The sequence below is a fragment of the Xenopus laevis genome, chromosome 4L (genome assembly GCF_017654675.1).
Source record: "Xenopus laevis strain J_2021 chromosome 4L, Xenopus_laevis_v10.1, whole genome shotgun sequence".
Classification (NCBI taxonomy): Eukaryota; Metazoa; Chordata; class Amphibia; order Anura; family Pipidae; genus Xenopus; species Xenopus laevis.
Window position 1 is genome coordinate 141652504 of NC_054377.1, and position 20525 is coordinate 141673028.

Genomic DNA, 20525 nt, shown 5'->3' on the forward strand with positions numbered 1-20525 from the left:
CCATGCAGGTAGCCATTCAAGCACAGTATACACAGTAGATAACAGATAAGTACTACTATAGTTTATATATAAACAAGCTGCTGTGTAGCCATGGGGGCAGCCATTCAAGCACAGGATACACAGTAGATAACAGATAAGTACTACTATAGTTTATATATAAACAAGCTGCTGTGTAGCCATGGGGGCAGCCATTCAAGCACAGGATACACAGTAGATAACAGATAAGTACTACTATAGTTTATATATAAACAAGCTGCTGTGTAGCCATGGGGGCAGCCATTCAAGCACAGGATACACAGTAGATAACAGATAAGTACTACTATAGTTTATATATAAACAAGCTGCTGTGTAGCCATGGGGGCAGCCATTCAAGCACAGGATACACAGTAGATAACAGATATGTACTACTATAGTTTATGTAAACAAGCTGCTGTGTAGCCATGGGGGCAGCCATTCAAGCACAGGATACACAGTAGATAACAGATAAATTGTGAAGATCCCCATTGTATACAACAGAACTTATGTTATCTATTGTGTTTCCTGTGCCTTTTTTCCTTTTTCAGCTTTGAATGGCTGCCCCCATGGCTACACAGCAGCTTGTTTATATTAAATATAGTAGAGTTTCTGAAGCAAACACACCTGTTTTACAAGCGAAGTGTAACACTACATTATATTTCCATTACTTTGACATTTCATTTTTTTTGGTGTTACTGTTCCTTTAAATTAACTTTTAGTATGCTGCAGAGAGTGATATTCTGCGACAATTTGCAATTGATTTCGATTTTTTTTTATTATTTGTGACTTATTTCGCTTTTTATTCAGCAGCTCTCCAGTTTGCAGTTTCAGCAGTCTGGTTGCTAGGGTCCAAATGACCCTAGAAGCTATGCAGGCATTTGAATAAGAGACTGGAATATGAATAGGAGAGGCCTGAATAGAAAGATGAGTAATAAAAAGTAGCAATAACAATACATTTATAGCCATGGGGTCGGTGACCCCAACCGGTTTCCATGTTTAATGGATTCCATAGCTGTATTGTAACATTTCTGAATGATCTGTCGCCCTGGACAAATCTAGCTGTAGCGAAACGGATTCATAATAATAATAATTCTGCCGAGGGGAAAGTGGTCCCCCTTAACCATGAGCCTGATGGAAATTCTGATGTCAGGAATAGCGGGGATCGGCTGCTGCTCTTGTTTTTACCATCTTTCCCAATTTAATCACTTTTCCTGTATTTTTATTCATTTTTTCAGGGTGTACCTATTGTAGCTAATTAAGTGCAATTTCACACATACTGTTCAGTAATTAGCATGATTCATACTTGGTAATTACTTTAAGGATCTTAATCCATAGGCAGACCTCCTCTCACATAATCACTAATATTTTCTCATTAACTCTGCACTGAATGAACTGAACGTCCGTCGATCTTGTTTGTCTGGAAAAATGTATAGAAGCCATTTCACTGCAATGCTGGGAGGTGTAGTACAACAACATCTGAAGTTATTCCTGCTGTATACTGTAGAGCTTTATTTGTATTTACACTGCTGGAGGGGCTCCCCATAAAAGGGTTGTTCACCTTTAAATTAACTCTTGGGGGCAGATTTACTAAGCTCGAGTGAAGAATTCGAATGAAAAAAAAAAATTAGAATTTCGAAGTATTTTTTTGGGTACTTCGACCATCGAATTGGTCAAATTCGATCGAATCGAATGATTCTAACGATTCAAAGTGAAAATCGTTTGACCAATTCGATAATCGAAGAACTGTCTCTTTAAAAAATACTTCGACTTTATACTTCGCCACTTTAAACCTACCGAGCTGCAATGTTAGCCTATGGGGACCTTCCCCAGCACTTTTCTATTGTTTGAATCATTCGTTTCGAAGGATTTTAACGATTTTTATTTGATCGAAGTATTTGCGCTAAAATCCTCAGAATTTTATATTCGAATTCGAAGGATTTTACTTCGAGGGTCGAATTCGAGGGTTTTTTAACCCTCGAAATTCGACCCTTGATAAATCTGCCCCTTGGTATAATGTAGAGAGTGATATTCTGAGACAATTTGCTATTGGTTTTAATTTTTTATTATTTGTGGTTTTTGAGTTATTTAGCTTTTTATTCAACAGCTCCTCAGTTTGTAATTTCAGTAATTGGGTTGCTAGGGTCCAAATTACCCTAGCAACCATGCATTGATTTAAATAAGAGACTGGAATATGAATAGGAGAGGCCTGAATAGAAAGATGAGTAATAAAAAGTAGCAATAACAATAAATGTGTAGCCTTACAGAGCATTTGTTTTTTTAGATGGGGTCAGTGACCCCCATTTGAAATTTGGAAAGAGTCAGAAGAAGAAGGCAAATAAAAATAAAAAAAAACTATAAAGAATAAAAAAAATGAAGGCCAATTGAAAAGTTGCTTAGAATTAGCCATTCTATAACATAATAAAAGTTAATTAAAAGGTGAAACCACCCCTTTAACTTGCCATTATGCCAAGAAGGAATGGTCGTTGCATAGAGCAATGTGACGTTGTAAATGACATTTAATTTTGAGGAAAAATAATGCATCAAAGATGAAATGAAGGGTATTCACAGCAAAATATCAGATTAAAGGGGAAGTAAAGCACTGTTAAACACTGAGTTATGCTGGAGTATACCTGATATAAAGGAGTGGTCTCTGTTCTGACTCCCTTCTTCCATTGTTGGTCAGACAAGTCTGTAACCAGATGTATTAACCAGATGTAGTAACTACTCAGAGCAGATAAAGCCTTTATTTCCCACATTCAGCCTCACCACCCAACTGATAGAAATGGCAGAGATGGAACATAACAGTGACAGGAAAGACAGCACTTCTTCTAAACTTAAAGGCCGCTTTATTTTTGTGCCGGCTTTCCTTTAAAGGTGATTACTTTATCTTTATGTGCCGCGGAAACATTTGCACATAAGCCCTTACTCACAGCCGAACACAACAACAGCACAAATTGTAATGCCAAGTGCTCAGTGAGTCACACACACAAATATTCACACTCCTTCTATTCTGTTATCTCTCCTCCTCAACTCACCACAATACACTGCATTGTAGCACAGTGGAGATTTGGGCGATACACATTTAAAAAGATATATACAAATATATATAATCTGTCTGTATATCTATCTATCTATCTATCTATCTATCTATCTATCTATCTCTCTCTCTCTCTCTCTCTCTCTCTCTCTCTCTCTCTCTCTCTCTCTCTGTCTGTCTGTCTGTCTGTCTGTCTGTCTGTCTGTCTGTCTGTCTGTCTGTCTGTCTGTCTGTCTGTCTGTCTGTCTATCCATCCATCCACCCATCCTCTATCATCTATCTATCTATCATCTAGCGCTCTCTCTCTCTCTCTCTCTCTCTCTCTCTCTCTGTCTGTCTGTCTATCATCAATCTCTATCTATCTATCTATCTATCTATCTATCTATCTATCTATCTATCTATCTATCTATCTATCTATCTATCTATCTATCTATCTATCTATCTATCTATCTATCTATCTATCTATCTATCTATCTATCTATCTATCTATCTATCTATCTATCTATCTATCTATCTATCTATCTATCTATCTATCTATCTATCTATCTATCTATCTATCATCTCTCTCTCTCCTCTCTCTCCCTCTCTCTCTCTCTCTCTCTCTCTCTCTCTCTCTATCCATCCATCTATCCATCTCTCTCTCTCTCTCTCTCTCTCTCTCTCTCTCTCTCTCTATCTCTGTCTGTCTGTCTATCCATCTCTCTATCAGTCTGTGAGTATCCATACGTTTATCAGTATGTGTGAGTATCTATCTATCTCGAAAATAAAGAAATCCTTTTTTTTTTATTTATTTAATTTTTTTAATTTGAAATTGTTCACTAGCATTATGGAATGATGATCCAAATTCCACAATTTTAATTTTTCGGGAAGTGAAACAGAACAGATTTGCTCATCACTAAATGTAGCCCCTGCCATATATCTCTGCAGAATACAATGGTGAGACAGGGAGATTACTGGGGGAGGGGTTGTCTGCCCCTATCTGCAATAGGACATTTGTTGTCAAAAGAGGCTGGTTCTGGATGAACAAATAGAAACTTTATGGAAATACTCAGGGGCACATAATATAATTGAAATGACTTAAAATATATCAACTTATTGTTGTTTCTCTGATGTCTGGGAGAAATAAATGTAGCATCATATTCCTTCTCAATCAGCTGGAACAATGCAAGCGCATTCTGATTCTATTCTGATTAACAACTGCCACAGCACCCAGTTGTCACAGCACCCAGTTGTCACAGCACCCAGTTCTCAGAGCACCCAGTTCTCACAGTGCCCAGTTCTCACAGCACCCAGTTCTCACAGCACCCAGTTCTCACACCACCTAGTTCTCACAGCACCCAGTTTTTACAGCACCCACTTCTCACAGCGCCCAGTTCTCACAGCACACAGTTCTCACAGCGCCCACTTCTCACAGCACCCAGTTCTCACAGCGCCTAGTTCTCACAGCACCCAGTTCTCACACCACCTAGTTCTCACAGCACCCAGTTTTTACAGCACCCAGTTCTCACAGCGCCCACTTCTCACAGCACCCAGTTCTCACAGCGCCCAGTTCTCACAGCACCCAGTTCTTACACCACCTATTTCTCACAGCACCCAGTTTTTACAGCACCCAGTTCTCACAGCACCCAGTTCTCACAGCGCCCACTTCTCACAGCACCCAGTTCTCACAGCGCCCAGTTCTCACACCACCTATTTCTCACAGCACCCAGTTTTTACAGCACCCAGTTCTCACAGCGCCCAGTTTCTACAGCACCCAGTTCTCACACCAACCAGTTCTCACATTCTAAACTGACTCGAAACACATGAGGATATGAAATAAATACAGGTCTGGTCCCCTATATCAACCAATCAGCAGGCAGCATTTACTTGTCATCTGTTAGAAATAAACACCTTAATGCATATTTGTTCCTGGGCAAACTCTAATATGAATATTATTATATGATGGTATGTGTCACTAATATCTGTCCTGAGTCTAGGGATGGATTTGGCTAATTGCTGCAGTTTTGGGGAGTTTATCTTTCATCCTTATGGTTCAGCTGAACCAAATCTGAATCCTTAAAGGGGCAGTTCACTTTTAAGTAAACTTTTTGTATGTTATAGAGTTTTAAGCAACTTTTCAATTGGTCTTCATTATTATTTTTTTGAATATAGTTTTTGAATTGTTTTGAAACACTGAGCAGCTTAAAGCAGCAACTTATTATTTAGATTTTGAGTAAAGTTGCTCAAATTGGAATAAGCAAATAAGGGTTTTTAGAAATGTGGAGCTGTTGTAAAAGATTATGGAATTGGTTTACTCATAGCCTGTACAGGGGAAAACTCTAAATTGATGCCGGCAGCAGAAGATATAAGGGTATGTTGTGTTGGCCCTTTATCTAGAAACCCTTTATCCAGAAAGCTCCAAATTAAGGGAAGACCATATCCCATAGGCTCCATTTTATCCAAATAATCCAAATTTGTAAAAATAATTTCCTTTTTCTCTGTAATAATAAAACAGTACCGTGTACTTGATCCCAACTAAGTTATAATTAATCCTTAGAAGAAGATACAGATTACAGAAAGATCCGTTATATGGAAACCCCAGGTCCTGAGCATTCTGGATAATAGGTCCCATACCTGTATTAAAATCTCTGATAAATCAAAGATATTGTTATGCAGCACAGAATGTTGACTATTGTAGGTGCTAAATATGCCAGTTCAAACATTTGAAGGGTAAGGGCCAGCTTTCCCAGAAGCCCCTTGCTTGTTTGTATCATGTTTTCTAAATGAGGAGTAATGTGCCAGTCTTGGGGTAATGACTCAAAATACTAATAAATGTTCTTTTCTTTTGCAGGGACCTCATGGGAGATTCTGACCGGCTCTTCTGCTGTATTGTTACATTATTCCCAGAATGCAATAAGCATCAGGCTCATTCTGCCCCAAAGGAGCACGATCAGGAAACGAAAGAACACAAGGTAGGTTTGGTCGGATAATTAGGAATTATATGTTATTTATTTGCTTGCTTGGAAGCAGGAATGCACCGAATCCACTATTTTAGGATTCGGCCAAATCCTTTGTGAAAGATTCTGCCGAATACCGAATCTTAACCCTCATTTTCATATGTAAATCAAACCTCCCAACATGTTGGAAAGAGGGACAAAACCATTTGTTGCGCGGAGCACGGCAAAAAATATTGACCACGTCCATTTTTTGTGACCACGCCCCCTAATTACCATGCCCATTTTACAAAATTTGGCAGGTTAGGAAAGTTTGAGCACATTTCTGTGGTTTTTATGTGTTACATAAAAGGTATTGGATCCGTTATCCGGAAACCCGTTATCCAGACAGCTCTGAATTACGGAAAGGCTGTCTCCCATAGACTCCATTATAATTAAATAATTCAGATTTTTAAAATAGATTTCCTTTTTCTCTATATTAATAAAACAGTAACTTGTACTTGCTCCAGACTAAGATATAATTAATCCTTATTGGAAGCAAAACCAGCCTATTGGTTTTTTTGAATGTTTACATGATTTTCTAGTAGAATTATGGTCCCTTATCTGGACAACCCCAGGTCCCAAACATTCTGGATAACAGGTCCCATACCTGTATTACAGTTTTGCTAATGAAGGTGAATTGCCCTTCAAGCTGCAAGTCACAGTTTCCCCAAGAGATCTGCTTATCTTAAATTGTAACAATTGTTGCTTTGCTTATCTTAAATTGTTACAAATGTATCTAAGTGCACCTGCCAGATATTCTGGACTCTCTGCCAAAAGCCATTTAAAGAATCTTTGTATCTTTTTCTGGCTGTTCAGTGCAGGAGATCAAAGAGAAAGTCAGGACATTTCAGTAACAATCCGGGACTGCAAGTTGAGTCAAAATCAGGACTGTCCCGCTATAAAACAGAACAGTTGGGACTGTGGTATGTGTAAATTAGGGAAACAAGGTGGAAAGAGAGTAAAAACAAGTAAAAAGAGTTAAAAAAATGTTGACTTCCTTATTGTGATGAAAATTCAAGTGATTTTTTTTGAATTCGGTTCGGCCAGGCACTTAGATTTGGCCGGATCTTGTTGAATAAGGCCAAATCCTGGCTGAATCCTAGATTTGGTGCATCCCTATTTTATGATTTGGATCACTTGGGCAACTTTTGATGCAGAATTATCCGCATACACCGCCTGTGATTGGTTCTTGATTCATTTTTCCCTTAAAGGGGGGTTATTTATTATGCTCCGAATATCCGAAATTCAAATATTATGTAGTTTTTGGACTAAAAAAAAAAAAACGACGAATTTTGTCGGAATTTATTAAAGGTGGCCATAGACACACAAATCCTATCGTACGAATCGAGGATTCGTACGATTTTCGGGTCGTGTGTGGCGTGTGTCGACATCTTTCGTCCGGCGGAGATCGGTTGTTTAGTCGATCGGTCAGGGTTGATTTTGACCCGACCGAGCCCGCCGGAGCCCATTGCGCATCGTAATCGGATCGTTCAGCCATGCGGCCGAACAATCAGATTACCCCCATATAGCCATGCTCGTTAATGGCATATCGGGGAAAGATCCACTAGTTTGGCGATGTTGCCAAACGAGCGGATCTTTGCGTCTATGGCCACCATAAAGCCTGATGGTCTTAAAAGTCAGACTCCGAAAATCCGGCATCTCAAAGCTCCCGAGGTCCTGTATAAGTCAATGGGGAAGGTCCCAGTGTCTACGCTGCTGTCCGTACTGATATCCAATCATTTATGGGATTTTGGATCAAAAAGTCCGAAAAAATCCTTAGTATTTGCGGAAAAGTGCTGTCTGTTCTGTACAGGCTGATAACTGTAGAGAATAAAGACAGGGGCTTAGTCATTAGGACAATATATAAAATAAATGTGATGAACTTTAAGAATGAAAGACCTGCAGTTCATACAGATGAGGGTTTCAGTCTTTGACCTTGGCAAGTAGATTAGAGGGATCAGCCCCTGTCTGGGCCCCCATAACAAAACATTAATCTAGAGGAGCCCTGTTCCGGCAGACACAGCATGGAAATCAGGAAGACACTGTTTACTTAAAGAGCTTTATTGATGGTGGGAAAAGGAGAAAGAGAATGTCACTGTTTCATGTACCTGTAATTCTGACTAGTGATCTCTTGTGTCTGGGGCTCTCACTACCAATTATCTACTGAACTGAACCACGGCTTCTGCTATTCACCAGCGATTGTATATGATAGGAGATGTATTAGAGACGGTCAGGCTTCTTTTGGCTGAAAATTTATTTGGCAAAATAATGCCTCATTATATTATGTAGTCATTGTTATACATGTATTTAGTATGTTTTTGGCTTGTCCTCTCACATCCTTTAATTCCAGCCACATATTGAATCCACATCCTGGTTAGCATGTGTGCATGGCTGCACAGAAATCCTTTCAGTCTGCAGCATGCATCTTAATGGGTATCCAGGCAGTATGTGGATTGAGTATGTCTCTGGTATTGAATGGGTGCGGTGGCATCCCTATCCTCCTAAACTTGTTTTGTGGATCCACTAACAGTAAATTTGTCTGAGAGTTTTTAGCCATTTGGGGTCCCAACTTCACCGAAATTCTGCATATGTACAATGCGAACGGCATACCTCCCAACAATTTGAAAATAAAAAGAGGGACAAAAAAGTTGCAGCGTAGCGTGGCAAATGTTTGACCACACCCATGTTATGGCCACACCCCCTAATTACCATGATCATTTTACTAAATTTGGCAGATTATGAAAGTTTGAACATATTGTTTTTTTTCCAATTATTAGTTTTTCTAATATAGGTGAATTGCCCTTTAAGCTGTGAGTCTAACTTCTCCCAAGGGACCTGTTATCTTATATTGTTACAATTACTTATTTGCTTAGCTCAAAATTTTTACAAAAGTATCTTATCTGCTGCTGTGGCTTTTCTGGGCTCTCTGCCAAAAGCCAATTAAGTTAGAAACGTTGTTTCTTTTTCTGCCTGTTCAGTGCAGAGAAAAACGGGACTTCACTGTACAAATGAGGGACTGCCGGTTGAGCTGTCAAAAGATGGACTGTCCCACTAAAAACGGGACAGTTGGGAAATATGCGAAGGGTGCTGTGTAAGGCGAAACTACCAGTTGTTTCAGCGGCGTAACTATAGCGGAAGCAGACCACACATTTGAGGGGGGCCTGGAGAAAGGGGGACCCGGACTGTGGTGTGTGCTTCCTCTATAGCCAATAAAAAGCCCTCCTCCCCAGCCACTCTCTCTTACCAGCGAGCAAGGAGGAAGCAAGTTAGGCGGGAATGGGAGGAGTTGGGCGGGACATGGGTGGGGAGTGGGCGGATGCAGGATGGGAAGTGGGAGGGAGAATGGAGATAGGAGGGTGTCTCTGAAATGTTTTTGCAGGGGAGCCCGGCGCACTCTAGTTACTCCACTGAGTTGTTTATTAACTATAGACCATATGATTTGTTCAATCTTTTATTGTTTGTATGTTTTTGGGTTTTATAACAAGCCTATATTCCTAAAGGGATCATATTTTGGGAGAGTTTACATTTTATTTGATTTTAACTTAATTGTTAACTATGTACTATGTACAAGGAGAATAGACAGGCATAGTAAGAATAAAAATAATACTAATAATAGTAACATAGTACAGGTATGGGACCTGTTATCCAGAATGCTCGGGACTTGGGTTTTCCAGTCATGCCTTAATTATTACAGAGAAAAAGGAAATAATTTTCAAAAATTAGGATTATTTGAATAAAATGGAGTCTATGGGAGACAGCCATTCCGTACTTTGGAGCTTTCTGGATATTGGGTTTCTGAATAAGGGATCCTATACCTGTCATAATAATAATAATAATAATAATAATAATAGAAATAAATAAATAATACTGAAATAAATGACTTTTAGGGGCCCATTTATTAAACCTCAATTTTTTCTGGTTGAGGTTTTAGAGGGAAAACTGTTTTATCGACATTTATTCTCAGACATGTCCTGGTCCTATATAAGTCAATGGGAGAGGCATCTATCCCAATATCTGCAAAAAATGAAGAAAAAATTAAGGCCAATTGAAAAGTTGTTAAGAATTCACCATTCTACAACACCCTAAAAGTTAACGTAAAGGGAAAAAATTTTTTTTCAAAATGAATCAGTTAAAGTGCTGGTCCAGCAGAATTCTGCACTGTAATCCATTTCTCAAAAGAGCAAACAGATTTTTTTATATTCAATTTTGAAATCTGACATGGGGCTAGACATATTGTCAATTTCCCAGCGGCCCCAAGTCATGTGACTTGTGCTCTGATAAACTTCAGTCACTCTTTACTGCTGTACTGCAAGTTGGAGTGATATCACCCCCCTCCCTTTCCCCCCCCCCAGCAGCCAAACAACAGAACAATGGGAAGGTAACCAGATAACAGCTCCCCAACACAAGATAACAGCTGCCTGGTAGATCTAAGAACAACACTCAATAGTAAAATCCCATGTCCCACTGAGACACATTCAGTTACATTGAGAAGGAAAAACAGCAGCCTGCCAGAAAGTGCAGGCACAAGTCACATGACCAGGGGCAGCTGGGAAATTGACAGGATGACAGGATCCCTTTAAAATTGAACCACTCCTATAATTACAAATTTTCAGTGGTTTCAATGTGTATTGGACAGTTTGTTAAAATTACAATTCTTTTCATTCTGCATTTTTTTTGGAGCTTTTATCCCCTTGAAATCAAGTAGCAGAAAGAATCGTTTGACTCAGCTGTTCTATCCTCTCAGTATCAATTCTAATAACCTTTGTGTATATAGAGAAGGTTTAATGTGAATGTCCAAGGGTTTGATGCCTCCAAATTATTTTTCTTTCCTTTTTTTTGAGCAATTACATGTCAACAGGAAATTTGTCGTTTCGTTAATAGAAATGATACTTTGCGTCACTGTGTTTTCTCTGCTGTGCGCCGCTGGCTCAGCACACTATGTTTTATAATTTTCTTGTGCCTTTGACACCAATTTCCATAGACACACACAGAGCTGTTTTCTGCACAGTGAGGAGTGGAAGGAGAACTCTGTTTACCTAATGAAAGAATTTATTACAAACATGTAAATAGTTGTGTAGTTTAAAGGAAAAGTAAAGCCTAACTAAATAAGTAGCTAGAAATGTTGTACATGATGTTTTATGCTTCTGTACCAGCCCAAGGCAACCGCAGCCCTTTAGCAGTAAAGATCTGTGTCTCCAAAGATGCCCCAGTAGCTCCCCATCTTCTTTTCTGCTGATTCACTGCAGATGCTCTGTGCTGCTGTCACTTACTGAGCTTAGGGACCCACTCAAAATATACAGTACACTAGGGGGCACATTTACTTAGCTCGAGTGAAGGAACAGAATAAAAAATACTTTGAATTTCAAAGTTTTTTTGGCTACTTCGACCATCGAATTGGCTACTTCGAAGTTTTTTTGGCTACTTCGACCATCGAATTGGCTACTTCGACCTTTGACTTCAAATCAAACGATTCGAACTAAAAATCGTTCGACCATTCGATAGTCTAAGTACTGTCTCTTTAAAAAAAACTTCGACCACCTACTTCGCCACCTAAAACCTACCGAGCATCAATGTTAGCCTATGGGGATGGTCCCCATAGGCTTTCTAGCCAATTTCTGATCGAAAGAAAATCGTTCGATCGATGGATTAAAATCGTTCGATCGAACGAATAGCGCTAAATCCTTCGACTTCGATATTCAAAGACGAAGGATTTAACTTCGACGGTCGAATATCGAGGATTAATTAACCCTCGATATTCAACCCTACGTAAACGTGCCCCATAGTATAGAAATGTCACAATATAAGGCTGATTAGTAATTAATACAGATAATTACTACATGGCAATTGTTTCTGTAATCATCGGGTTTATCAAAATGTAAATGTAATGAGATTAATAAATACTCACCGACATTTTTTTCATTCCTATGGGATTTTTAGAATTATATCTATCAATGGGTGAAAGTTAGAACTCACATTTTAATAATCTGCCCCTTAGAGTTCACACAAATAACTGATTCCAGCGCAAACAAAATCCGACAAAATAACATTCTCTGGCTCAAATCCTGTATGTAGAGAGACATTATTTCTGGACATGTTTTAGGTGTTAGAGTTCACACAATTAACTGATTCCAGCACAAACAAAACCTTTTGAAATAACTGACTGGCACAAGTCCTGCATGTAGAGAGACAGGATTTCTGGGGATTCTTCCCAAAGGCTATATAAGACAAATCAGTCTCCCAGCACCCAAGCTGCACCCAATACATCAATCACAATCGGATCATCTTAATGTTAAAGATGTCACATCTATTATTATAAGCAAATGTTGGACTGGGTTTCCTAGGACCCATGAGAGAACCTTACACATTGGGCCCACTCTCAGAGCAATTTGATATCAGTGCTAAATAGTACAGTTCCTATATAGGTCTACAGTAGAAATAAGAATGGGCTATATGACTATGAAGATTTTCATTCATCCAGGTCATAGTATATCTAGTATAGGTCAATCTAAAAACAACTGGACTTGGAACTGAAGAAGCTGCTCGGATGAGTAGTGAAACGTCTTCATTGATTACTCAGCAAGTCCAGTTGTTTTTAGATTGACCTATACTAGATAAAGAATGGGCTAGTTGGGTTTTCCGATGGGAGTTGGGTTTCAGATTTTTGTTAACAGTTGCATCTAATCCATCTTTTAGGGGGGCTTCTGTTCCTAACAGATGTGTTAGAGTTCACACAATTAACTGATTCCAGCACAAACAAAACCTTTCAAAATAACTGACTTTGGCACAAGTCCTGCATGTAGAGAGACAGGATTTCTGGTGATTCTGGCAAAAGGATCTTCCTCAAAGCCTATATAAGGCAAATCAGACTCCCAGCACCCAAGCTGCACCCAATACATGGATGAGAATCAGATCATCTTAAAAGGTATCACACCTATTATTAATTATTATTATTAGGAAATATTGGGATGGGTTTCCTAGGGCCCGTGGGAGAACTTTGCACCCTGGGCCCACTTCCAGAACAATTAGATATTAGTGCCAAATACTATAGTAGAATTAGGATGGACTGGTTGGGATTTAGACTGGGGCCCAATGGGAGATCTCCAGAGCAATTAGATATTAGTGCCAAATACTATATTAGAATTAGGATGGACTGGTTGGGATTTAGACTGGGGCCCAATGGGAGATCCTGGTATTCCGGTTAGCTCATACTGACCCTTGAAACATAAATGTGCTGTCAAAATATCCCTCAGAAAAGAGACTTTGAGGATTATATTTCTCTTCTGCAGTCGTTGGTGTCTAGTATTCTCTTTTTATTGCTTTGGTTTTCAGCTTTGTCCCACACAGACAATATGGCCGCATGAAGCCCTCAGCACGACATTCTTAGACCGAAACTATTGACAGGTGAACTAGACCATTATTTCCCAAGCAAGTGTGCGTATTTTTTCCGTTTGCTATTTTAGTCTGTCCCGACTCCTCTCATTCTTGTTGCTGATCCTTATCAGTGCGTCTTGATTTCAGAAGATCACTGTCATTAAAACAATATCTCTTGCAGCTTTCAGTGCCCTTCCCACCGTATATCATTTGTGAACCAGTGAGTCAGGTTCGGGGTGTGAAAACGTTCATTTATCATATTTTTGCAGACATTAAACTAATAGGTAAAATGATACTTGAACACTTGTAAGGAAGTTGTTTTGAAATGCGTTGTGCAGGAAACACAAGTGATTCTGTTTGGTTTTGTGGCACTTGTGTGGGTTGTTTCTTGGGGCGGGGGAGAAGCGAGGGGGAATTGACATAGATTGACTGGTGACAGATGCTTGTATCACACTTTTCATGTATTTCACGTTGACTTAGAAAATCTGTTGCAGCAAATTTGCCCTGGACAAGAAGTGCCTTTGTTTTAATATTCATTATATCAGCATTGTGCGACCTTTGTTTCCCTTCATGAAGATGTTATGCTTCCGTTTGTTACCGGAGAGAATCCGTTTGTTACCGGAGAGAATGGGAAAGAGATCCAAGAAGTATTTTTAAGGTTTAGCACCTGACTCTCCATTACTTCATTGCTCAATGTTGGCACAATGAATGTTTGGGGCCTGTTTTTAGTGGGGTCGGATTTTAGTGGTTTTAGAGAGTTTTGAAACCACCACTAAACTCACAAACTCTAAGGGGCAAATTTATTAAGGTTCAAGTTGTGTTTTCCATGAGTTTTCAAGGTTTTTTTTTAGTCAAAAGTATTTATTTGTGGGTTAGAATTTTCTTTTTTTTTTAATGAAACTCCGACCCTGGAAATAGCTCCAATCTGAAAAAACACCATCTAAAACCTGTCGAGGTCATGTAGGAGTCAATGGCAGGGATCCCATGAACCATTTGAAGATGTTACTAGCCTTCATGATGTTCACGTTATTTCCGGTGGATTTGGTTGAAAACTGATTCAAGTTTTGTTCTTGTCGAAAAACCTGATCAGTCTGAGTTTTCGGGTTTATTAACACGCAACTTAAGGTGGCCATACACGGGCCGATAAAAGCTGCCGACAGACAGCATCGGCAGCTTATTGGCCCGTGTATGGGGCCCCCCGACGGGCTTCACCGATCGAGATCTGGCCGAAAGTCGGCCAGATCTCGATCGGATGGGACTAAAAATCCTGTCGGATCGCGGCCGCATCTATTTGTTGATGCGGTCCCGCGATCCAACCGCCCATTACTATTCGTTAGGATCCGATCGTTGGTCCCTAGGGCCCACGATCAGATCAGCCCGATATTGCCCACCTCAAGCATGTGGGCATATCGGGGAGAGATCCGCTTGTTTGGCGACAAGTCGAGTTGTGAGTTCATTTGAGGTTTAAAAAAAGCTCACATAGCTCTAAAATTCGACATTTATTTATTATAAAGATCCTAATAGAAAAAGGACAAACGGAAAATAATGCACTAAAAAATACCAATCTGAAAAAATTATTACTATTATTAACATGTATTTTTAGAGTGCCAGAATATTTTGGAGAATTGTAAAACAAATGTTTTTCTTCAAAAAACATACAGAATTACATACAACCAGTAAACATTTGATTTTTTCATACAATTCCTAGTTAAAAAAAAAAAAAAATACGAACACCTCTAGAAGTCCAAGTTGATTTAAAACGGGGATCTATAGAACCTCAACAACTTTTTCATGGCAAAGCTTTCCATTAGATGTGTTTTGTGGTTTTTTACACTTAATAAATTTCAACTTTTCAGAGCTTTTTTTAAAAAATTAGAAAACCACAAATTTTTAGAGATTCATGGAAAGAAAATCTACACTTCCCACTTATTGGGGTACATTTACTAAAGTGTGCATTTTCTCCACGTCTAACTTCATCAAGTTCAGCTCGTGAGGACCTGTACACTTTTTCAAGAGAAAAGTTGGGAATTTTCTCCTAGAGTAAATTCTCTGTGAAAATGTGTCAATATGTTTTCCCTCATTTAGTTGTAGTGGAGAAACTTCTTTAGAAAATGTTCGCCATGAAAATGAACTATGGAGAATTAGCTCAGAGGAGGCAAAACTAAATTAAGAGATTTTAACGTGCCTGCTCTCTCTTTAAAATGGTAATTTGCCAGCCTGAACCTGGAGAAAATTTCTAATGGCTAAAATGTTGTTCTTGTGCTCATAGTAAATTGGAGAATATTCACTGGAAAAGATTTGTGAATTTACTCCAACTGTGAAGTTAATTCTCCCAAACTCTTTTTAGTAAATTAGCGATGTTGAGGGGAATCTTAATCTTTGGATAAATTACTCCAAATTCACTTTCACCCTAGCATTCATTCATGATAAAGGTATGGGATCCATTATCCGAAAAACTGTTATCCAGAAAGCTCTGAATGCCCGAAAGGCCATCTCCAATAGACTCCATATTATCCAAATAAATTTTTTTTTAAAAATGATTCCCTTTTTCTCTGTAATAATAAAACAGTAGCTTGTACTTGATCCCAACTAAGATATAATTAATCCTTATTGGAAGGTTATTAGGTTTATTTAATGTTTACATGATTTTCTAGTAGACTTAAAGCATGAAGATTCAAATTATGGAAATACCCAATATCAGGAAAACCCCAGGTCCTGGGCCAGGGCCATCATCAGGGGGGGACAGGGGGGAGAGTTGAAGGGGGCCCCAAGGGTAAGGGGGGCTCCGCCACGCCACACTTACTTGATTAGCCAGGCTCCCCATCTTTGTGAGAGCTGCTGACTTCGGGAAGGCATGGACGTTTAAGGGGCCCTGGCCACCAATTTTCTTATAATGTGTGTGTGGGGGGGGGGCTGGCCACCAATTTTCTTATAATGTGGGGGGGCCCTTGCCACCAATTTTCTTATAATGTGAGGGGGCTGGCCACCAATTTTTTTTCTCATGTGGGTTCCAATACCCCCTTCTCCGATTTTTCCCTTTTTACCTTCTGTCTCGGTCAATATTTGTATGTATATGCAATGTTTAGTATGTGCACCCAAACTGAAAATGGTCATTATACTGTACATATTTTGAGACATTTAAAAGCAGTCACAGATTATATAAATTTATAAAGAAAGTTAATTCAATTATCATGGGCATGGCCAAAAATAGACACACGGAGCAATGGTGATTGCACGTTCTGCAGCCCATGTATTGTCCATTGCTACATCCTCATCATGTGCATGGATTCTAAACACAAGGTACTTTATGTTCCAGTAGAACAGGATCATTTATGAGCAAATAGGTACAAGGCTTCCTGCTGTGCTGAGACATCCTGTCAATAACAATTTACTGCTGGTGACAATTCATGGGCTGGCACCTATCTGCTTGGTTGCCTTTTCAATGAAGCATGTCCCACAACTGCTGAATTGGTTTTGAACATATTTTCGCCCACCCTTCTTTTACTCTTTAGCTAGTGTCATGGCCAGCTTAAGGGTGCTTCAACTACATGGATGTTTCGCCACATTCCTGCAGAATTAATTTGGGGACATTCATGGGATTTGTTGGGGAACATCTAAAGTCATATGAAAAAGTTTGGGAACCCCTCTTAATTCTTTGGAGTTTATTTTTATCATTGGCTGAGCTTTCAGAGTAGCAACTTCCTTTTAATATATAACATGCCTTATGGAAACAGTAGTATTTTAGCAGTGACATCAAGTTTATTGGATTAACAGTAAATATGCAATATGCATCATAACAAAATTAGACAGGTGCATAAATGTGGGCACCCCAACAGAGATATTACATCAATACTTAGTTGAGCTCCTTTTGCAAATGTAACAGCCTCTAGACACTTCCTATAGCCTTTGGTGAGTGTCTGGATTCTGGATGTGGCTATTTTTGTGACTTTTCACATGAAATAAACACAAACGCCAGGAAGTGTCTGTGAGATAATTGTGGTGGTGGTGGCACATGCAAGAGTTTGCTAAACAGCCACTAAATATCGATGTGATAATCTCATATGTGCTATAACCAGTCGATATACAGTTTTCATATACATTTCCTGCTGCATAGACTTAACACCCTGGGGGTTATTTATCAAAGTTTGAATTTTAGAGTAATGTGAATTGTTTTAAAACTGTAATAAATTTGATTTTATTCACATTTAGAATGGTGTGTTATTTGTGAAAAAATTAGATCGAATAGTCCCGACCTGAAAACTCGAATCCAATTCGAATTGAGTTTTCCTCCGAAAAAAAACCCCTAAATTTTTGCACGTCAATTTTTTTTTGTTTTTACTTGACGCACATTTTTTTTTTTTTGACGCGCAACATTTTTTTTCTCCCATTGGAGTCTATGGGGCGTCATTTTCTAAGTGAAACTTGGCAAAAATGTGACTCATCGCTACTAGTAACACCTTCAGATCGTTCAAGGGACCTCTGCCGTTGACTTTTACATGAATTCGGCAGGTTTTAGGTGGAGCATAGTCAAATTAGAACCAGTGTCGAGGTGTGATAAATCTCACATTCAAATTCTAGTTAGAGTTGGTGGTTTTTAAATTTGAATTAGTGAGTTTTGACCAAAAAAAATAAAAAATCCCAAAATTTTAATTTACCATTCGATTAAATCTGCCCCCATAAGCCATACCCCTAATTGTGAGGACTAGTGTAGGTCATGGTGTTCTCCTCTGTTTTCTTCTTCACATGAGATAAGAAATCTTGACTTCCTTTGAGGATCCTTCTGGATAAGGGATCTTTCTGTAATTTGAATCCGCATTCTGTACCTAGAAAATAATTGAATACCTCCCTCTTAATTTTGGTCATAGCCTGTTCAGCAAGAGTATGTAAAAGTTCAGCATTCTTTATCTTTCCAGTATGTACTTTAAAGACCAAAGGTAATTCTTCTGAGCTCACATGTAAGCACAACACTAACTTATTTTGATTTGTGCAAAGTTATCAGTATTCAGTGATCTTAGATAAAGTATCTATCATGTTATCTGCATTATAAACACGACAGTTTACAATCTTGCCAATTCAGCAGTTTTATGTCGAGTGTAATCCCCTTTCCCTGTGTTAGTTAACTCACCACCAATCCCGGGCTATTGGCATAATTCAGCATTTATTTATATAGGGCCAGCAAGTGACTCAGAGATTTCCATTCCTTTATAACAAGGATTGTTATTTAACAAAACAAGGGTTACAGACTAAAGATAAAATCAGAGATCTCTGCTGACAAGAGCTTACCATCAAAAGGGCGAGGAAAGTATTAAAACAAAGAGAGGTTGAGAAGTCTTGGTGGTAAATTTGATTTAAATTTGTGCTTCTCTAAACAGATGGGTCAATAGGAAGCGTTTGGATGGAAGGGGGACTTCCAGAGACAGGCAGAAGCTTGAGGGAAGTCTTGCACTGAATGGGGTGAAATCATTGGAGGAGAAGAGAGATGAAGGTCAGAAGCAGAGTGTAGGTTGCATGATAGAGTGCATTTTGAGATTAGAGCTGAGATATAGGGTGCTGCTTCCTTGCCAGGATCCTTGAGTGTTGATACTTTGAATTGAATTCAAAAAGAAACTGGGAGACAGTAAAGGGATTTGCACAGGGGAGCAGCTGATATGGAATGATGAGATGGATGAATGGATGTGTGATGTGCCCTTAAAAAGTTAAAGTTGGCCCTCGGTCTCCTCTTACTATGGAAGCAGCCAAGTCCTTGCAGCCGAAGAGCAATACTGACACGGGACAGAAGCACTCACTTAGGGTCAGGGCACACGCTCAGATTCGGGGAGATTAGTTGCCGGCAACAAATCTCCTCTTTTTTGGGGCGACTAATCTCTCTGAACTGCCTCCCGCCGGCTAGAGTGTAAATCGCCGGCGGGATGGCACTCGGAGCAATTTTTTTCCGAAGACATCCGAAGTTTCGGAAAACGTATCTCTCCGCTTCCCATCTAGCCAGCGGGAGGCAGCTTGGGGAGATTAGTTGCCCCAAAGAAGAGGAGATTTGTCACCGGGTGACTAATCTCCCCAAATCTGAGCGTATGCCCTGACCCTTATGGTGCAAAACATATGGATTATAAAGGCAATCCCAGGACAAGGGCAATAAATCTGCTTTGGCCATTATACGTAACAAGCTGTTTACTGCTAACATGGGACAAAAAAAAAAAGAAAGCATGAGACCAAGGGGCCGATTCACTAACTTCGAGTGAAGGATTCGAAGTAAAAAAACTTCGAATTTCAAAGTAATTTTTGGGCTACTTCGACCATCGAATGGGCTACTTCGACCTTCGACTACGACTTCGAATCGAAGGATTCGAAGTAAAAATCGTTCGACTATTGGACCATTCGATAGTCGAACTACTGTCTCTTTAAAAAAAACTTCGACCCCCTAGTTCGGCAGCTAAAAGCTACCGAAGTCAATGTTAGCCTATGGGGAAGGTCCCCATAGGCTTTCTTAAGTTTTTTTGATCGAAGGATATTCCTTCGGAATAATCCTTCGATCGTACGATCGCAGTATTTGCGCTAAATCCTTCGACTTCGATATTCGAAGTCGAAGGATTTCAACTCCTAGTCGAATATCGAGGGTTAATTAACCCTCGATATTCGACCCTTAGTGAATCAGCCCCCAAATGATATTGTTTTAAGCTGACTAAGGGTACCAGCAAGTTGGAGAAAGTCAAAATAAAAATCTTTCTCTATGTTCCCTTCCTAAAAAATATACAGGTATGTTTAGATTATGGATAGTTGAACTGAATGTGTCCAAATTGAGGATAAGTGCACATTTCCCCTTTAAATTTATTGTGCCCCTTTGAGTCTATTTTGCCTAAAGCAAGGTCTAAGAGAATGAACAAGCTTGGTTGGGTTCATATTTGATGCACTATATCAACAGTGTTTTTTTTTTTTAAACAATGATTATTTTATACATGTGAATATCATAAGCCAACCATAACAATGATGGAGTATGGTGTGTGGGGCTCAGGGTTGAATCTGAGTATGGCATGAATGGATTGGAGTGCAGCTAAATTTGTTCTGCTAGTCAAGTAATGGAAAGGTCTGCATATGCTATAAATGTATGTGTGCCATATATGTTGGTTTTTAAC

The 20525-nt window shown here is 39.2% G+C and overlaps 1 protein-coding gene across 13 annotated transcripts in view; it reads left to right on the top strand.

Annotated features, from left to right (window-relative positions):
- Nucleotides 1-20525, top strand: part of foxp1.L (forkhead box P1 L homeolog) — a 612880-nt gene that overhangs the window by 230075 nt on the left and 362280 nt on the right. For all 13 annotated transcript variants that reach the window (XR_001935410.2, XM_018259171.2, XM_018259180.2 and 10 more), the window contains one exon: nt 5883-6003. The gene's annotated coding sequence lies outside the window, so the exon portion shown is untranslated. The remainder of the gene's footprint in view (nt 1-5882; nt 6004-20525) is intronic.